This window comes from Oncorhynchus mykiss, chromosome 2 (assembly GCF_057628025.1).
Source record: "Oncorhynchus mykiss isolate SJ-2025 chromosome 2, ASM5762802v1, whole genome shotgun sequence".
In the NCBI taxonomy this organism is placed as follows: domain Eukaryota; kingdom Metazoa; phylum Chordata; class Actinopteri; order Salmoniformes; family Salmonidae; genus Oncorhynchus; species Oncorhynchus mykiss.
The window spans coordinates 86,649,868-86,666,382 of record NC_143023.1 but is presented as its reverse complement, the minus strand read 5'-3'; the positions used below and the strand labels follow the sequence as shown (position 1 = coordinate 86,666,382).

Here is a 16,515-nt window from a genome sequence, read left to right as displayed (position 1 = left end):
CTCAAATACATCAGTACACCTCAGTAAGACCACGACCAAGTGCAACAAGAAGTTGATGAAGGTTTGGAGAAAGTGAACTACATGAGCACTGAGCAGATGTCAGTGTGTTGTAACATTGAGTATTTGATTTATTTAGGCATCTCAAAACAATATCAGACTGATGAGATTACAATGGACAATAGACCAGAGTGTCACAATTCTTATGCAGAGAGAAACATTGCAGTTTCAAAGCTATACTGAACAAAATTGTAAACTGAACTTGCAACAATTTCAACAATTTTACTGAATTACATACAGTTCATTAAAATAAATCAGTCATTTGAAATACATTCATTAGGCCCTAATCTATGGATTTCACATGAGTAGGCAGGGGCGCAGCCATGGGTGGGCCTGGGAGGGCATAGGCCCCCTCCCAAATGAGCCAGGCCCAGCCAATCAGAATGAGTTTTTCCTAACAAAAGGGCTTTATTACAGACATAAATACTCCTTAGTTTCATCAGCTGTCTGAGTGGCTGTTCTCAGACGATCCTGCAGGTGAAGAAGTCAGATGTGGAGGGGCTAGAGTGGTTACACGTGGTCTGCTGTTGTGAGGCCGGTTGGACGTGCTGCCAAATTCGCTAAAAACGACATTGGAGGTAGAGAAGTTAAAATGAACTGGCAACAGCTCTGGTGGACATTCCTGCAGTCAGCATGCCAGTTGCATGCCCCTCAAAACTTAAGAAATCTGTGGCATTGTGTTGTGTGACAAAACTGCAAATTTTAGAGTGGCCGTTAATTGTCCCGAGCATAAGGTGCAGCTGTGTAATGATCATGCTGTTTAATCAGCTTCTTGATATGACTCACCAGTCAGGTGGATGGATTGGCAAAGGAGAAATACTGACTAACAGGGATGTAAAGCTTTTTGTTCGCATGGAACATTTCTGAGATCTTTTATTTCAGCTCATGAAACATTGGACCAACACTTTATATGTTACGTTTATATTTTTGTTCAGTGTAATTTACTGCAATTCTACACATTTTGCCATGTGGCTGAGAAAGAATTTGCAGTCCGAAACAAATTTCCTGCAATTATACACATTTTTCGATGGCTTATGTCATGTTCTTATGCTACCTAAGTGACTCAAACATGGCCCATTCAATGACATTTTTTTAAAACATTTTAGATTCTCCCTAACTGTCAAGTTTTTATTTTGGTAATTGTTAATTCTCAAAGATGATCTTATTTTAAAATATATTGCTCCATTATCTTTACTCCATACTTTATATCTGGTTTTAATCATTTAAGTTTACACTGAAAACATTTTACCATCCCCAAATATATATTTTGTGCGCTGCTGGCAGTGCGCTGGTGCTTAATGCATATAGGGGAAACACTGCTTATGCTAAGTGATACATGTGGAGTCTGATGTTCTATTCCTAGTTATATAGACTTCCACATGACTAGAGGTCAGTAGTTTATACTCGAGACCAAGGACAAGACATACTGTATGTCTAAGAGTAGTGAATGACTGTATGTACACAGAAAACATATAAACGCAACATGTAAAGTGTTGGTCCCATGTTTCATGAGCTGAAATAAAAGATTCCAGAAATGTCCAATATGCACAAGAAGCTTATTTCTCTCAAATGTTGTTCACAAATTTGTTGACATCCCTGTTAGTGAGCATTTCCCCTTTGCCAAGATAATCCATTCACCTGACAGATGTGGCATATCAAGAAGCTGATTAAACAGCATGATCATTACACAGGTGCACTTTGTGCTGGGGACAATGAAACGCCACCATTGTGAACGTTGCCCCATGGTGGCGGTGGGGTTATGGTATAGGCAGGCATAAGCTGACAACAAACATTTTATCGATGGCAATTTGAATGCACAGAGATACCGTGACGAGATCCTGAGGCCAATATCGTGCCATTCATCCCCCTCCATCACCTCATGTTTCAGCATGATAATGCAAGGCTCCATGTCGCAGTTCTTTCATGGCCTGCATACTCACCAGACATGTCATCCATTGAGCATGTTTTGGATACTCTGTATCGACGTGTACGACAGCGTGTTCCAGTTCCTGCAAATATCCAGCAACTTCGCACAGCCATTGAAGAGGAGTGGGACAACATTCCACAGGCCACAATCAACAGCCTGATCAATTCTACGTGAAGGAGATGTCGCGCTTCCTGAGGCAAATGTTGATCACACCAGATACATGCTAGTTTTCTGAGCCACGCCCCTACTTTTTTTGTAAAGGTATCTCTGACCAACAGATGCATATCTGATTCCCAGTCAAGTGAAATCAATAGATTAGGAGCTAATTAATTTGTTTCAATGGACTGATTTCCTTATATGAACTGTAAACTCAGTAACAACTTTGAAATTGTTGCATAGTGCGTTTATATTTTTATTCAGTACTAACCATAAGGACTTGATATTTCATGATATTTCTGGAGGTACTGTTGTAGGGGAATATCCTGGATCAAACAGCAGCTGTTTGCTGTAATTTGATGTTTCATAACTTTTTAAATTACAGTGTATTGATTCAGAAAACAATCTATGAGAAAATAAATTGGTTTAGCTATATGAGCCAGTCAAGTGGGACAAATACTTTACTTGTGATTTGTTGATTAACTCAGAACTGGTTGGGAAAGCCAAGCTTTAGCAAGAGACGTTATTATTTTTTCATTTTACTTGTACAGAAACTGTCTTTAGTCAGCAATGTGTTCTGTGTGTAACAGCTGTAGGGGGTAATGTGAGAAACAACATTTTACAAAGGCAAAGGTGAGCATTTAAATTCCCATTTAGTTGAGGGTAAAGTACAGAACAAAAACTGTAATCCCTGTCTATCTATGTAAGTGAGGGTCAGAGAATGATCATACACATGTACTGTATGTCCATGGGACATTTTTCGAAATCAAAAGTATTGCATAAAGTATAAACTGGCAGTGAACCAACTAAAACCATGGACTGTGTAGAGTTCTGTACAATACAGTAAGGATCCAACCAGAGAGGAGGGGAACTAGGAATACTGAATGTGTTCTGTTCTGCCAAAGCAGTGGGCCTTCAGACTCTGCTTGTACAGCGTACAGGGGGAAAGAGAGCATCTGCACACTGCATATCAAAGCTCTTCACCACACACAATCCATATTTAATTCCATATCATCAATATCCCGGAGGAAAACATCAGTGTTCACATGAAAAGCGTTCTTCACTCTGACCACATTTGATCAAAGCACAAGAGCATCTGAATGAATAAAGATTTTTCTTGTATTATTAGAACTGGCAAATCTCCTAAAACTAATATCCATGAAATGGAAATGCTTCAGTAACATTGACATACAGTGTTATATCTTCTGGGGTAAGGCAGGTAAGGAGTTGAGAGTATTTGGTTTGAATAATAAAGAGACATGAATGTCAAATAGGATGACACAAAATGTATAAAATAGTGGTATATGTTCTATTAAATGCATGAATAACTGCATACAGTTTAAAATAATTTACTGGATCATATTGTACCTCCTCCCATTATAAACTTCACCACCAAAGCTATGGTCAAATAAAGTTTCATTAATGAATTCAGCAGGGCTCAAGACTCCAGAGCACCTGTACTCTGATGATTAGATGGCTTAGTTTATTGGAAATGGACCATACAGTAGAAATTGCCTTACGTATGTTGGTTCTGTTTTTCTGTGCACCGTTTTATTTACTTAACAAATAAGGAATACTCAAAATGTGCACTTATAAATCATAACAATTTTACTCAAAATACAGCTGTAGACAGAAGTCAAAGATCATTCATCAAACATACAACTGATGTCTCTCATGAGCTGCCCCATAGGAAAAGTTGCTTTTATCATGCTTGTAGTCAACCCCCTGTGATGTCACTGCATACGTTGTTACCTGCTACTCCTCAGACCAAGCCGATGCATACACAGCTATACAAACTTGCAAGAGATACAATAGTTCCAATGTTTTCTAAGGCTCAGCAGTAAATGTCCACTCCCCCAAGTTGATTTATATGTCCACCCCATGCCATAATTCACACATTTCCCAGATTATTTTTTTAATAAGAGGCAGACTTAGAAAAGACTGTGGAATAATTATAAAATCTTACAATTAATATATATATATTGTTAATCTGTAGGACCCTATAAATGTAGAGGAGGAGGGGTCCCATAGCCCCTCCCCTTCTATTAAGACAACATAAGCATAATAAATTATTATAATACATCAAACATTTGGTGCAGCCCCTATCATGACCCCAATTTGACCCCATCACCTATAAGCCAATTAAAGTACCCAGACATTCACTTAACTGGACAACCATGAGTAAACAATTTTGAGTTCTCACATGCAAAACTTTTAATTGCTCTAAAAATCTGTTTGGCATGTTAAACACAGTTTGTGTGTTTGTCTGCCTGCATTTACACAGGTAGACAATTAAGAATTTTTTTCCCTCCACTAACTGATATTTTTTCAAATCAGATATTTTTTAGAAATCAGAATTGGGCTGCCTCTGCGCAGCCTAAGATCAACGCATAATGTGAAGAAATGGATAGGAAAACACTATGACTGCGTTTACACATGCAGCCCAATTCTGTTTTTTTTCTCACTATTTGGTATTTTGACCAATCAGATTTTCTCTGAAACACCTCTGATGTGATTGGTCAAAAGACCAATTACTGGCGAAAACAAATCACAATTGGGCTGCTTATGTAAACATAGCCTGTGTAGTTTGTAGAACCATACAAGACATTACTTTTTTGTGTGTCTCGTCAAAAATTCAGAACTGTAATTGCATCCTAATATTTTCTACTCTGGAAACATCTGAACATACTGCTCCAGAGACGTATCTGCCCTAGTTTCCTCCACCAATCATTGAAGGATTATCTCAAATGGTTGCACCTGAGTAAGTTCCACCTTGCTGGTTTTGATTACCACCAGGTTAAGCTGCTTGAGAATTTGACAAATATACTTTCCATAACACCAACCAAATGTTTCTGTCAGCACAATAATCTGTGGTGTTAAACACACATTTTTGGAAACAGATAACGAAACACCAGCATAGCATGTGTGCTGCAGCTCATTCATGATGGCTGTGTCTGTCTACCTTTTAAGGTAACTATGTTTCTATTTTAGTTTTTTCTTCACTTCTAAATTTCAATTCGATAGCCTAGTAATTATTTTGAAGTGATTTCTGTCCTCTTTTGCTGCATGATTCTGTTTTGCCTGTTAAATGTAGCAGTAAACTGGATCTTTTCCAAGAGGTATGGGAATGTTCAATTGTCAATAAAAATAAATGTAAAAAAAGCTACAGTCTGGGATTGTCACATCCATGAAAATAATTATTCTGTTAACCCCATCTGAACCCAAAATATAATTGATGTTTGTAAACCATTTGTTTACAATTATTTTATGTAAAGCGTTAAAACATGGTAAATTTGGATCTCATGGACTTTCAATCCCTGCATCTAGACTACAGTCTATGAATTTGAGGGATTACATTTTCCTAGCGTCATTCCTCAACTGATTAATGTAACAAGTGGTGGAATGGCTTCTTTAGAAAAATGTCATCCCAGGATGAGCCTTTTCAACCACTAGGAGATTGCACATAATCTTAGAACATCTGTATTTATTTGAATCTCCTAGTATGTTATACTAAAAGTATTCATTTATTTCAGGCTGCAGTTATGGCTATGCTGTGTGTACAGCGTCTCACTGTGGAGCCCCAGTACTACAGAGCTGCACATTATCCCAGCCAGCATGACCAGGTCCACAGTTCCTCAGCCTGGAGTAGCACTTTTCCTGCTGACCTCCGGTCAAAAAGTGCTCCAGTAGATTTCCGCTTAACTATACCCTTCCAACGCCTCTCAAGTCCACCGACAACCTCTACCAGTAGTCCTGGCTCTAATCAGAAAGGCGGCACCCCTTGTGCTGGTCCTGCTCAGGGGGGCCCAGACCCAAACCAAGATTAGTCTGCCCCCAATGGCTCTGACACCCAGAGAGAAGTTTCCCATAGCCCCATTGGAAAGATCCAAGGTGTAAAGTTGTTTTTTATCCCAGATAAGATGGAGCTAACGGATTTGACCAAACCTCAAACTGGAAAGACCAGCTGTGCCATTTACCCTATTCCCTTAGCCATTGGTCCCCCCCCCAGTATGAGACAAATCGCAGTGGCTATTACTCGCATACCACATCTTTCCCCATGTATTATTCAAACCCAACTTCTTCAGTTTACCCTGTTCCAATGTGGTATGGTCCCACTCAGGATGTTGAGGTTCCCAATGGTTATAACCCAGGTCAGGTAAAGCCTCCCACTAACTTTGGCAAAGGACCATTTCTCCCAAACCAATCACTGCAGCTGGTCCTGCACCAGTTGGCTCAAGTACCCCCTCAGCCTGGAAATGTTCCTAGTGGACATTACCAAGGTCTGAAGAACCCCACTACTACCCAATTTGGGACACCCTAGACTGGAGGAGGACAGGCTGATAAGAAATCCTCTCCTGTCCAGACAGGAAATAAACCTGATTCCTCCAGAATGGAAAGCTCTCAAAACCTGCACTCCAGCAATATAACCCCAGCTGTGACCCTCCTTATAGTGTAGGTCAGTATAAATATAAACCCCCAACTCCAATCAAACCTGACCCTGTGCCCACCAATGTTGGCTATGGCCAAAATGGAGGAGCTCTTAGTGGTTACTACTACCCGGGTCAGGAAAACCTCTCCCCAGGTTATTTTGGCAAAAGACTGACTGAACAAACTATGCCTCCAAAACCTACTGTTGACCCTGTACCCAATACCTCTGATCCTATCCACTATGGAAACTATTTTCTAGTTCAAACTAAACCTTCCATCTCAAATTCAGGAATAAGCCAGGCTGGTAAGAAACCTTCAGTCCAGAAAGGTAGTGAACTTGGTCCACCAAGCCCCCAAATAAGACCTGTCCCCCCCAGAATTATACCCAAGATATGGCTCTCCTTACAGTGTGGATAGCCACAAGTAGGAACTCTCAGCCACCTTTTCACAGCACTTGGACCACAAACCTGCTTTGGAAGTCAACATGTTTGCACCTTTTCACAGTGGATTAAACCCGAATGCAGCCAACCAGTTCGCCCAGATTACCAGTGATTCAAGCATGGAGGCTGAGAGTGGTGAAGAGCCTAGTCCTGTCCAACCCACTCCTGAATCAGATGAAGGTGCAGGTCCCAGAGGATTTATGCCACAAATACTTCCTCAGAGAAACTACGCCCATTCCTAGAGTGGAGGCTCCCGTGGTGATGTCGTTCCAGGAAGACCTGAATTCAGGATGACTTAAGTGCAGGTATGATTGGTTTATTGACATCACAATTTTATTGCAGTTTCAAGATTACGTTTATTTGTCTGCGTATTCCATAGATGGAAAGAGGACAAATATTTGTATCTGTGCCATTATGGTGTCTGTGATGGTACCATTGTGGCCATCTCCATTTTAAAGTAGTGAATTTTCATATTGTTTTAAAATAAACAAAATACATGCAATGCTAGTAAGGTATACACAGCATGCAGTGCTGGAGTGCTGAGCCAAATATTGTCATTTATTGTGGTCACTAGATTGTGGTGATGCAGCTTAAAGACATTTACAATTCATGGGTAACCCAATTTTAAAGAATGCTCTGATCATTGGCTAATCACTCCCATCACTCTATAGGAATCACCAACCCAGTTTACTACTTTAAATTGGTGTAAGCCCTCAATGGCAATGTCATGCTATGACTGGTTGTATCAATCTACAGCCTTCTTTCTACCTCTATGGTCTATTCACATGTAATTCTGGGCACATTCATAAAGCAGAGTAAGAGTGGTGATCTGGGATCTGTTTTAGATTATAATGAATGGACAGTGGGGACCTCATCCTAGATAGGCACTCTTACCCGGAGACACTTGATGAATATGGGATCTGGTTTCTTATGGTCTAAAGGTATTCCAATTTATGCTGTAGCTTATTGTGTACTATATTAACTATACTTTGTATCTGACAGGCTCGGTGATCTCCTGACCATGGACTTCAATTCTCTACAGCACTTTGATTACTAATAAATAATTCAATATTTCACTGGAGGTCCTTTGTCTATTAACTATGTGGGCTATTGGCTCTGACCAGTAAGAAACTTGGTCTAAACATGGCTCTTAAAGCTTCAGGGGCTTTGCGTGTCAAGAGTATCTAATATGGGTTACACTCAACCCAAGTTAGAGAAATCTTTCTTTAGTTGGTTTAAATGCATCTGCAGGGGTCTCATTACTTGCTTTGTTCTTTAGTAGTAAATGCACTTTAATTTAATTAAATCAGATTTGTACAGCCAAAGCAGTGTTGGGCAAAACTGCATGTTAAAGGCCCATGGCAATCAACAAGGTTTTTCTGTGTTTTATATACATTTTCAAACTGAGGTTGGAATAATGTGAAAATAATGCAGTTTTGAAAAGAACACCTGAAATTTCAGCCGGTTTTGGTGGGATTGAGTTTTGGAAGTTAGACCAATTAGTTTCAAACCTATGTCAATAATGGATAGTTTTTAGGTTACAGATCCCTCCCAATAAGGCCATTCACTCAGTCCTAGCAAAATTATTGCTTGAGAAATTCTTCTTTGCTAAGAAGCTTTTAAAAACCCATTTCTGACCATATCAATTCAAGATAACAGTATGAAGGTACTTCATTGTTACCTGAATTATTTTATATTGAGGTAAACTGCTGCATTGGACCTTGAAAGAATGGCATAAGCTTGAATGCACTAGGTGTGAGGAAATACCATTTGATTTTTGTTCAAACATCCTTAACGTTTCTGAGATTACATCTTTATAATGAGGACTAGAAGTAACTCCACAGGGTTTAAGCTAACACTGCAATTACATTCTGTACATATCAACTGGAATTCACAGATTTGTGAAATACAATGGATGTCAAAAGTTGTCATGAGATGCCTTGCTCTATGGTCCATATCAGCTGCTAGAAACCTTTGGCACCATTACAAATGAGGATATTGTCTATTCAACCATGTATGATTTTGTCACTCAATGAGTTGTAGCTGTGGGTGGCAGGTGTGGTAATTTGACTTGTCACGTGTATGGCATTTATGTGATAAGATGTCGGCAACTGCGCAGTGCGACATTGCATAGAGGGTGTGTTCAAAAGAACTCCAGATCAAAGAAATGCTCTTTTATTGGGGCGTCTCACAGGAGACACGTTAACTTCAAAGACTAACGAGTTGGAGCTCTTCCTTTGCAATAGGTCTGGGCGGCATCACTGAAGCACATCAGCTGTAAACAAACCCTGCATATTCATAGGAACTGACATACCATGTCATCATTCTTGTTTAACATGAGCCCCCACCTATTTGGTCCTGCCCCACTTGTTACTGCTCCGGCTGCTAGCTACTGTATGACAAATAGTGATAGTGGTATTAGTGGTATTTTGACTAACTGTTTCAGTGTTTTGTTTTGTGGACCCCAGGAAGAATCGCTTTGGCAAAAGCTAATGGCGATCTGAATAAAACTTGCTTCTAATTCCTTGTATCTTAAATGGGCTAAAAGTGTAGTTGTGTAAATTATTTATTGGGAATCTACATAACACCTACCACAGATCAATCACTGTCCATAAAAGTATGACTGACGCCACCTACTGTTCAGAAACTGATGCATAGAGTATACAAGCTAATGGAAAGTAAAATTATTACACATGGTCAACTTTATTTTTTAAAGTTTCACTTGATAAGACATCTGTCTACAGCAGGGTTGCCCAGGAAGCAGATGTTAGCAATAAGAAGAGGAAGGTAACAAGCGTTCGAAAGAGATAAAGGCTGTCAGTGAGGGGAAGAGACTGGCTGAAGAGAGGAGTATGAAATTAGAATGTGAGAGAGGGGAAGGATGGATTGGGGGGCAAAAGAGGTTTAACACTGTTCAAGAAGCATGTCCAGTTAAGCTTTGAGCAACAGAAAGAGCTTAAAATTAGTCTGAGGAGCATAATCGTGCTGTCTCCATTGTACAGGGCTTTTGGGACCATTGCGGAATATGAGCTTGCCAAGTAACAAGCCTTTTAAATAGTAAGAAAAAAAAGTTTGTTTCTAAAACAAACGATGCAAGCGGTTTCCCCTGCCCTGAATTCAAGTTTGGATTGTCCTCCAGTCACAATAAGGTCCTCTCACTTCTCACAACTAGGGTTGGGTGGGCCTAAACTAATGTCCCAGCAGGGTTAAACAGGAAGGTATGTGCAGTGTCTGCATGAGAGTTTATGTATGCAACTCAACAAAAAAGCACTTAAAGGGATGCTTCTGGATTTTGGAAATAAGGCCTTTATCTACTTCCCCAGAGTCAGATGAACTCGTGGATACAATTGTTATGTGTGTGTCCAGTATGAAGGAAGTTAGGGGTAGTTTTGCGAGCCAATGCTAACTAGCATTAGCGCAATGACTGAAAGTCTATAGTTATCTGCTAGCATGCTTACAATTCTTAAATGGTGTCCACGGGTTCATATGACTCTGGGGAAGTAGATAAAGGGCTTCCTTGTCAAAATCCCAAAGTATCCCTTTAAAAAAACGATTGTTTAAAAAAGAAAATCCACTCAATGTTCTTCATGCCTACAGTATTTTCAAAGGCTAAAAACGATATAAGCACAAAGGTGCTCCTATATGAGTGGTGAGCATTCTTCAATCAGTCCTTTAAGTTTGTGGTTGGTTGGGGTGTTTGCGTCTCCATCCGTGGGTGAAGGCTTGACGCAGTGCCCTGCCTCAGGGGTCAAAGTTTGTCCCACCGTGTCACAGCACCAACTTCCTGTCTCTGTGATTGGCACGGCATGAGTGCTGGTGGCGCACCTCCAGGTGTTTGCTCATTGTAATCCATGTAAGCGTATGCCGGAAGCTTGATTCTAACAGACTTAGACTCAATGTACTTCGACTTATCCCTGAAACCAAAAACATGGGGATGAAATAAATAACTGTATAGGGAATAATATTGTAGTGGCAGTGGCCATGGGAATGGAATGCTGCACAGTGTAGGCACACCAAATGAACACAATCATTAATACTACTCACACTGTCCTCATGAGCTCTGGGTTAGGCATACAGCGCAGGCGGTGAGAGAGAAGCTGCAAGGCTCTGAAGCAGTAGCATCATCAGCAGTCTGTACAGGGCCTTGATCAGGTACGGATTGTTCTCCACCTCCAGCAGCTGAAGATGTAAGTCTAGACAAACACAGAAAGATGAGAGACAGGTGTGTGTGTAGTGCTGTGTGATGCCATTCAGTGTGTGTGTTCAGGTCTAATATTGGTGCTGTGAGACTCACAGGTAATGATGGAGCTCTTGATCAACTGAACAAGCTTGTCCACTTCCATGAGGAATTCCACAGTCACCTCCAAGTCACCACTACATGGCTAACATAAAGGAAATATAGTATAATATACACACCAATAGAAATACACTATGAGGTGTAATAATACTGATATGCAAAATGTATATCAAAGACAAGTAGAAAGGATACAACTTCTGGATGAGGTCGTAGGCATGGCGATAGTTCTTTGTCAGGAAGCAGTGGGACAAGGTGGCCACAGGGTTGTAACACCAGGAGCAGTACAGGCAGCAGAACAGGGCATTGCTCTCCTGCAGGGGGTGCCAGACACACACAAGGGCACCAGACACACATTACAACTCAATCCATTCAATAAATTCATTGAAATTCAAGTCCTCTGTCACTTTTTCCCAATTCTTAATTTGTTTTATTTGGAAACTTCCTGAATTGAAAATTACCCAGATCCAGGTGGCCAGCCATACAGCATCATCCACTCAGATATTACAACTCTGCTTTCAACACCATTGTGCCCACAAAGCTCATCCCTAAGGTAAGGACCATGGCTCTAAACACCTCCCTCTGCAACTTGATCCTGGACTTCCTGACGGGCCGCCCCCAGGTGGTAAGGGGAGGTAACAACACATCTGCCACGCTGATCCTCAACACTGGGGCCCCTCATGGGTGCGTGCTCAGTCCTGTCCTCTACTTCCTTGTTCACCCATAACTGCATGGCCAAGCACGACTTCAACACCATCATTAAGTTTGCCGATGACACAAAAGTGGTAGGCCTGATCACCGACAACGATGAGACGGCCTATAGGGAGGAGGTCAGAGACCTGGCCATGTGGTGCTAGGACAACAACCTCTCCCTCAACGTGATCAAGACAAAGGAGATTATCGTGGACTACAGGAAAAGGAGGGCCGAGCATGCCCCCATTCTCATCGATGGGACTGTATTTTGTATTTGTATTTATGGATCCCCATTAGCTGCTGCCAAAGCAGAAGCTACTCTTCCTGGGGTCCAGCAAAATTAAGGAAGTTTAAAAACATTACAATACATTCACAGATTTCACAACACACTGTGTGCCCTCAGACCCCTACTCCACCACTACCACATATCTACAGTACTAAATCCATGTGTATGTATAGTGTGTATGTTATCGTGTGTGTGTGTGTGTGTGTGTGTGTGTGTGTGTGTGTGTGTGTGTGTGTGTGTGTGTGTGTGTGTATGCCTGTGTCTGTGCCAATGTTTGTGTTGCTTCACAGTCCCCGCTGTTCCAGAAGGTGTTTTTTAATCTGTTTTTATTCAATCTAATTTTACTGCTTGCGTCAGTTACTTCATGTGAAATAGAGTTCCATGTAGTCATGGCTCAATGTAGTACTGTGTGCCTCCCATAGTCTGTTCTGGACTTGGGAACTGTGAAGAGACCTCTTGCAGCATGTCTTGTGGGGTATGCATGGGTGTCCGAGCTGTGTGGCAGTAGTTTAGACAGAGTTTGCATTCAACAAACTCTCATAAATAAAAGTAGTGATGAAGTCAATCTCTCCTCCACTTTCAGCCAGGAGAGATTGACATGCATATTATTAATATTAGCTCTCTGTGTACATCCAAGGGCCAGCCGTGCTGCCCTGTTCTGAGCCATTTGCAATTTTCCAAGTGATTTTTGAGCCAAGTGATTTTTCGTGGCACCTGACCACACGACTGAACAGTAGTCACAGGGTTACAATATAGGGTTACTCCAAGCAGTTTAGTCAGCTCAACTTATAAGATTTAGTTGAGGTTTAGGGTTGCGTGAGTGTTTTGTTCCAAATACAATGCTTTTAGTTTTAGAAATATTTAGGGCTAACTTATTCCTTGCCACCCACTCTGAAACTAACTGCAGCTCTTTGTTGAGGTTTGCAGTCATTTCAGTCGCTGTAGTAGCTTACGTGTATAGTGTTGAGTGAAACTAAATACATACTGTAGACACTCTGGCTTTACTCAAAGTCAGTGGCGTGTCATTAGTAAAAATGGGAAAAAAGCAAGGGGCCTAAACATCTACCCTGGGGAATTCCTGATTCTAACTGGATTATATTTGAGATGCTTCCATTAAAGAACACCCTCTGTGATCTGCTAGACAAGTAACTCTTTATCCACATTATAGCAGGGGTGTAAAGCCATTACACAGTTTTTCCAGCAGCAGACTATGATCGATAATGTCAGAAGCTGCACTGAAGTCTAACAAGACAGCCCCCACAATAATTTTATCATCAATTTCTCTCCGCCAATCGTCAGTTATTTGTGTAAATGCTGTGCTTGTTGAGTGTTCCTCCCTATAAGCATGCTGAAATTCTGTTGTCTATTTGTTTACTGTGAAATATGATTGTATCTGGAGTGGAACAGGTTGAGAGCTTCAAGATCCTTGGTGTCCACATCACCAACGAACTGTCATAGTCCAAACACACCAAGACAGTCATGAAGAGGGCACGACAACGCCTATTCCCCGTCAGGAGATTGAAAATACTTGGCATGGGTCCTCAGATCCTCCAAATGTTCTACAGTTGCACCATTAAGAGCATCACCGCCTGGTATGGCAACTGCTCGGTCTCCGACTGCAAGGTACTACAGAGGTTAGTGCGTACGGCCCAGTACACCACTGGGGACAAGCTTCCTGCCATCCAGGACCTCTATACCAGGTGGTGTCAGAGGAAGGTCCTAAAAATTGCCAAAGACTCCAGCCACCCTAGTTTGTAAGTAACCATTTCACTGTAAGGTCTACACCTATTGTATTCGCCGCATGTGACAAATACAATTTGATATTACCTGAGTTTCTAAAGTCTTCGAAAGCCAAGTTAACAAACAGATCACTGACCATTTAGAATCCTACCGTACCTTCTCCACTGTGCAATTCGGTTTCCGAGCTGGTCACGGGTGCACCTCAGCCACGCTCAAGGTACTAAACGGTATCATAACCACCATCGATAAAAGACATTACTGTGCAGCCGTCCTCATCGACCTGGCCAAGGCTTTCGACTCTGTCAATCACCGTATTCTTATCGGCAGACTCAACAGCCTTGGTTTCTCAAATGACTGCCTCACATGGTTCACTAACTACTTCTCAGATAGAGTTCAGTGTGTCAAATCAGAGGGCCTGTTGTCCGGACCTCTGGCAGTCTCTATGGGGGTGCCACAGGGTTCAATTCTTGGGCCGACACTTTTCTCTGTATATATCAATCATGTCTCTCTTGCTGCGGGTGATTCCTTGATCTACCTCTATGCAGATGACACCATTCTGTATACATCAGGCCCTTCTTTGGACACCGTGTTAACAAACCTCCAAACAAGCTTCAATGCCATACAACACTCCTTCCGTGGCCTCCAACTGCTCTTAAATGCTAGTAAAACTAAATGCATGCTCTTCAACCGATTGCTGCCTGCACCCGCCCCCCCGACTAGCATCACTACTCTGGACGGTTCTGACTTAGAATATGTGGACAACTACAAATACCTAGGTGTCTGGTTAGACTGTAAACTCTCCGTCCAGACTCACATTAAGCATCTCCAATCCAAAATTAAATCTAGAATCGGCTTCCCATTTCGCAACAAAGCATCCTTCACTCACGCTGCCAAACATACCCACGTAAAACTGACTATCCTACCGATCCTTGACTTTGGCGATGTCATTTACAAAATAGCCTCCAACACTCTACTCAGCAAACTGGATGCAGTCTATCACAGTGCCATCCGTTTTGTCACTAAAGTCCCTTATACCACCCACCACTGCGACCTGTATGCTCTCGTCGGCTGGCGCTCGCAACATATTCGTCGCCAGACCCACTGGCTCCAGGTCATCTACAAGTCTTTTCTAGGTAAAGCTCCACCTTATCTCAGCTGGTCACCATAACAAAACCCACCCGTAGCACGTGCTCCAGCAGGCATATCTCACTGGTCATCCCAAAAGCCAACACCCACTTTGGCCGCGTTTCCTTCCAGTTCTCTGCTGCCAATGACTGGAACGAATTACAAAAATCGCTGAAGTTGGAGACTTATATCTCCCTCACTAACTTTAAGCATCAGCTATCTGAGCAGCTTACCGATCGCTGCAGCTGTACATAGCCCATCTGTAAATAGCGCACCCAACTACCTACCTCATCCCCATATTGTTTTTATTTACTTTCTTGCTCTTTTTGCACACCAGTATTTGTACTTGCAGATCATCATCTGCACATCTATCACTTCAGTGTTAATTTGCTAAATTGTAATTACCTCGCTACTACGGCCTATTTATTGCCTTACCTCCTTACTCCATTTGCACACAGTGTATATAGATTTTTCTATTGTGTTATTGACTGTACTTTTGTTTATCCTATGTGTAACTCTGTGTTGTTTTTTTGTCACACTGCTTTGCTTTATCTTGGCCAGGTTGCAGTTGTAAATGAGAACTTGTTCTCAAGTGGCCTACCTGGTTAAATAAAGGTGAAATAAAAAATATTAAAAAATGATGTGTCGTACCCCAGGAAGACTAGATGTTGCCATTTGGCCCGGCTAATGGGGAACCTAACAAAATCATAGGTTCCAAAACTATTTTTATCAGTGTTCTCTTGAGAAGCTTGTACTTATTCAAAAGCCTTTTCAAAATCAGCTATGAAAACCAGGCCTGGTGTCCCTGGTATTTCATAGTATTCCATTGTTTCCAGTACTTGTCTTAAATTATCTCCAATGTATTGTCCATGTAAAAAACCTGTCTGATTAGGATTAATAATCTATGACAATACTTTTTAAATTCTATGCGCCAAGCATTTTTCTAGGATTTTTGCATCACAACACTGAAGTGTAAGAGGTCTCCAGTTTTTTAAATGGACTGGATCTTTATATATACCATTTGGGTCCTGTTTCGGTAATAATGATATCAGACCTTCTTGTTGCATGTCTGATAATCTACCGTTTATATAGGAGTGGTTAAAACATGCTAATAATGGTCCTCTGAGCATCTCAAAAAAAAGTTTTGTATGCTTCCACTGGTATGCCATCCAGCCCTGGAGTTTTCCCATCCTTAAAGGCCCCAATTGCGTCAAGAAGTTCCTCTGTAATTTGGCCTTCAAATGAGTCTTTCTGTACAGATGTTAATTTTACATTATTATTAGGGGGAAAAAAACATACAATTAATTTCAGTTAGTGGAGATGGAGGAGACTGAAACGAAAACATATTCTTAAAGTACTTTACTTCCTC

At 41.3% G+C, this 16,515-nt stretch overlaps 1 long non-coding RNA gene across 1 annotated transcript; it reads left to right on the top strand.

The window, feature by feature from the left end:
* Nucleotides 1–4,713: 4,713 nt before the first annotated feature.
* LOC110533876 (uncharacterized) lies at nucleotides 4,714–8,086 on the top strand. The gene is made up of 3 exons (XR_002475056.3): nucleotides 4,714–5,110; nucleotides 5,674–7,313; nucleotides 8,011–8,086. It is a non-coding gene; the product is annotated as an uncharacterized LOC110533876 (long non-coding RNA).
* Nucleotides 8,087–16,515: the final 8,429 nt, after the last annotated feature.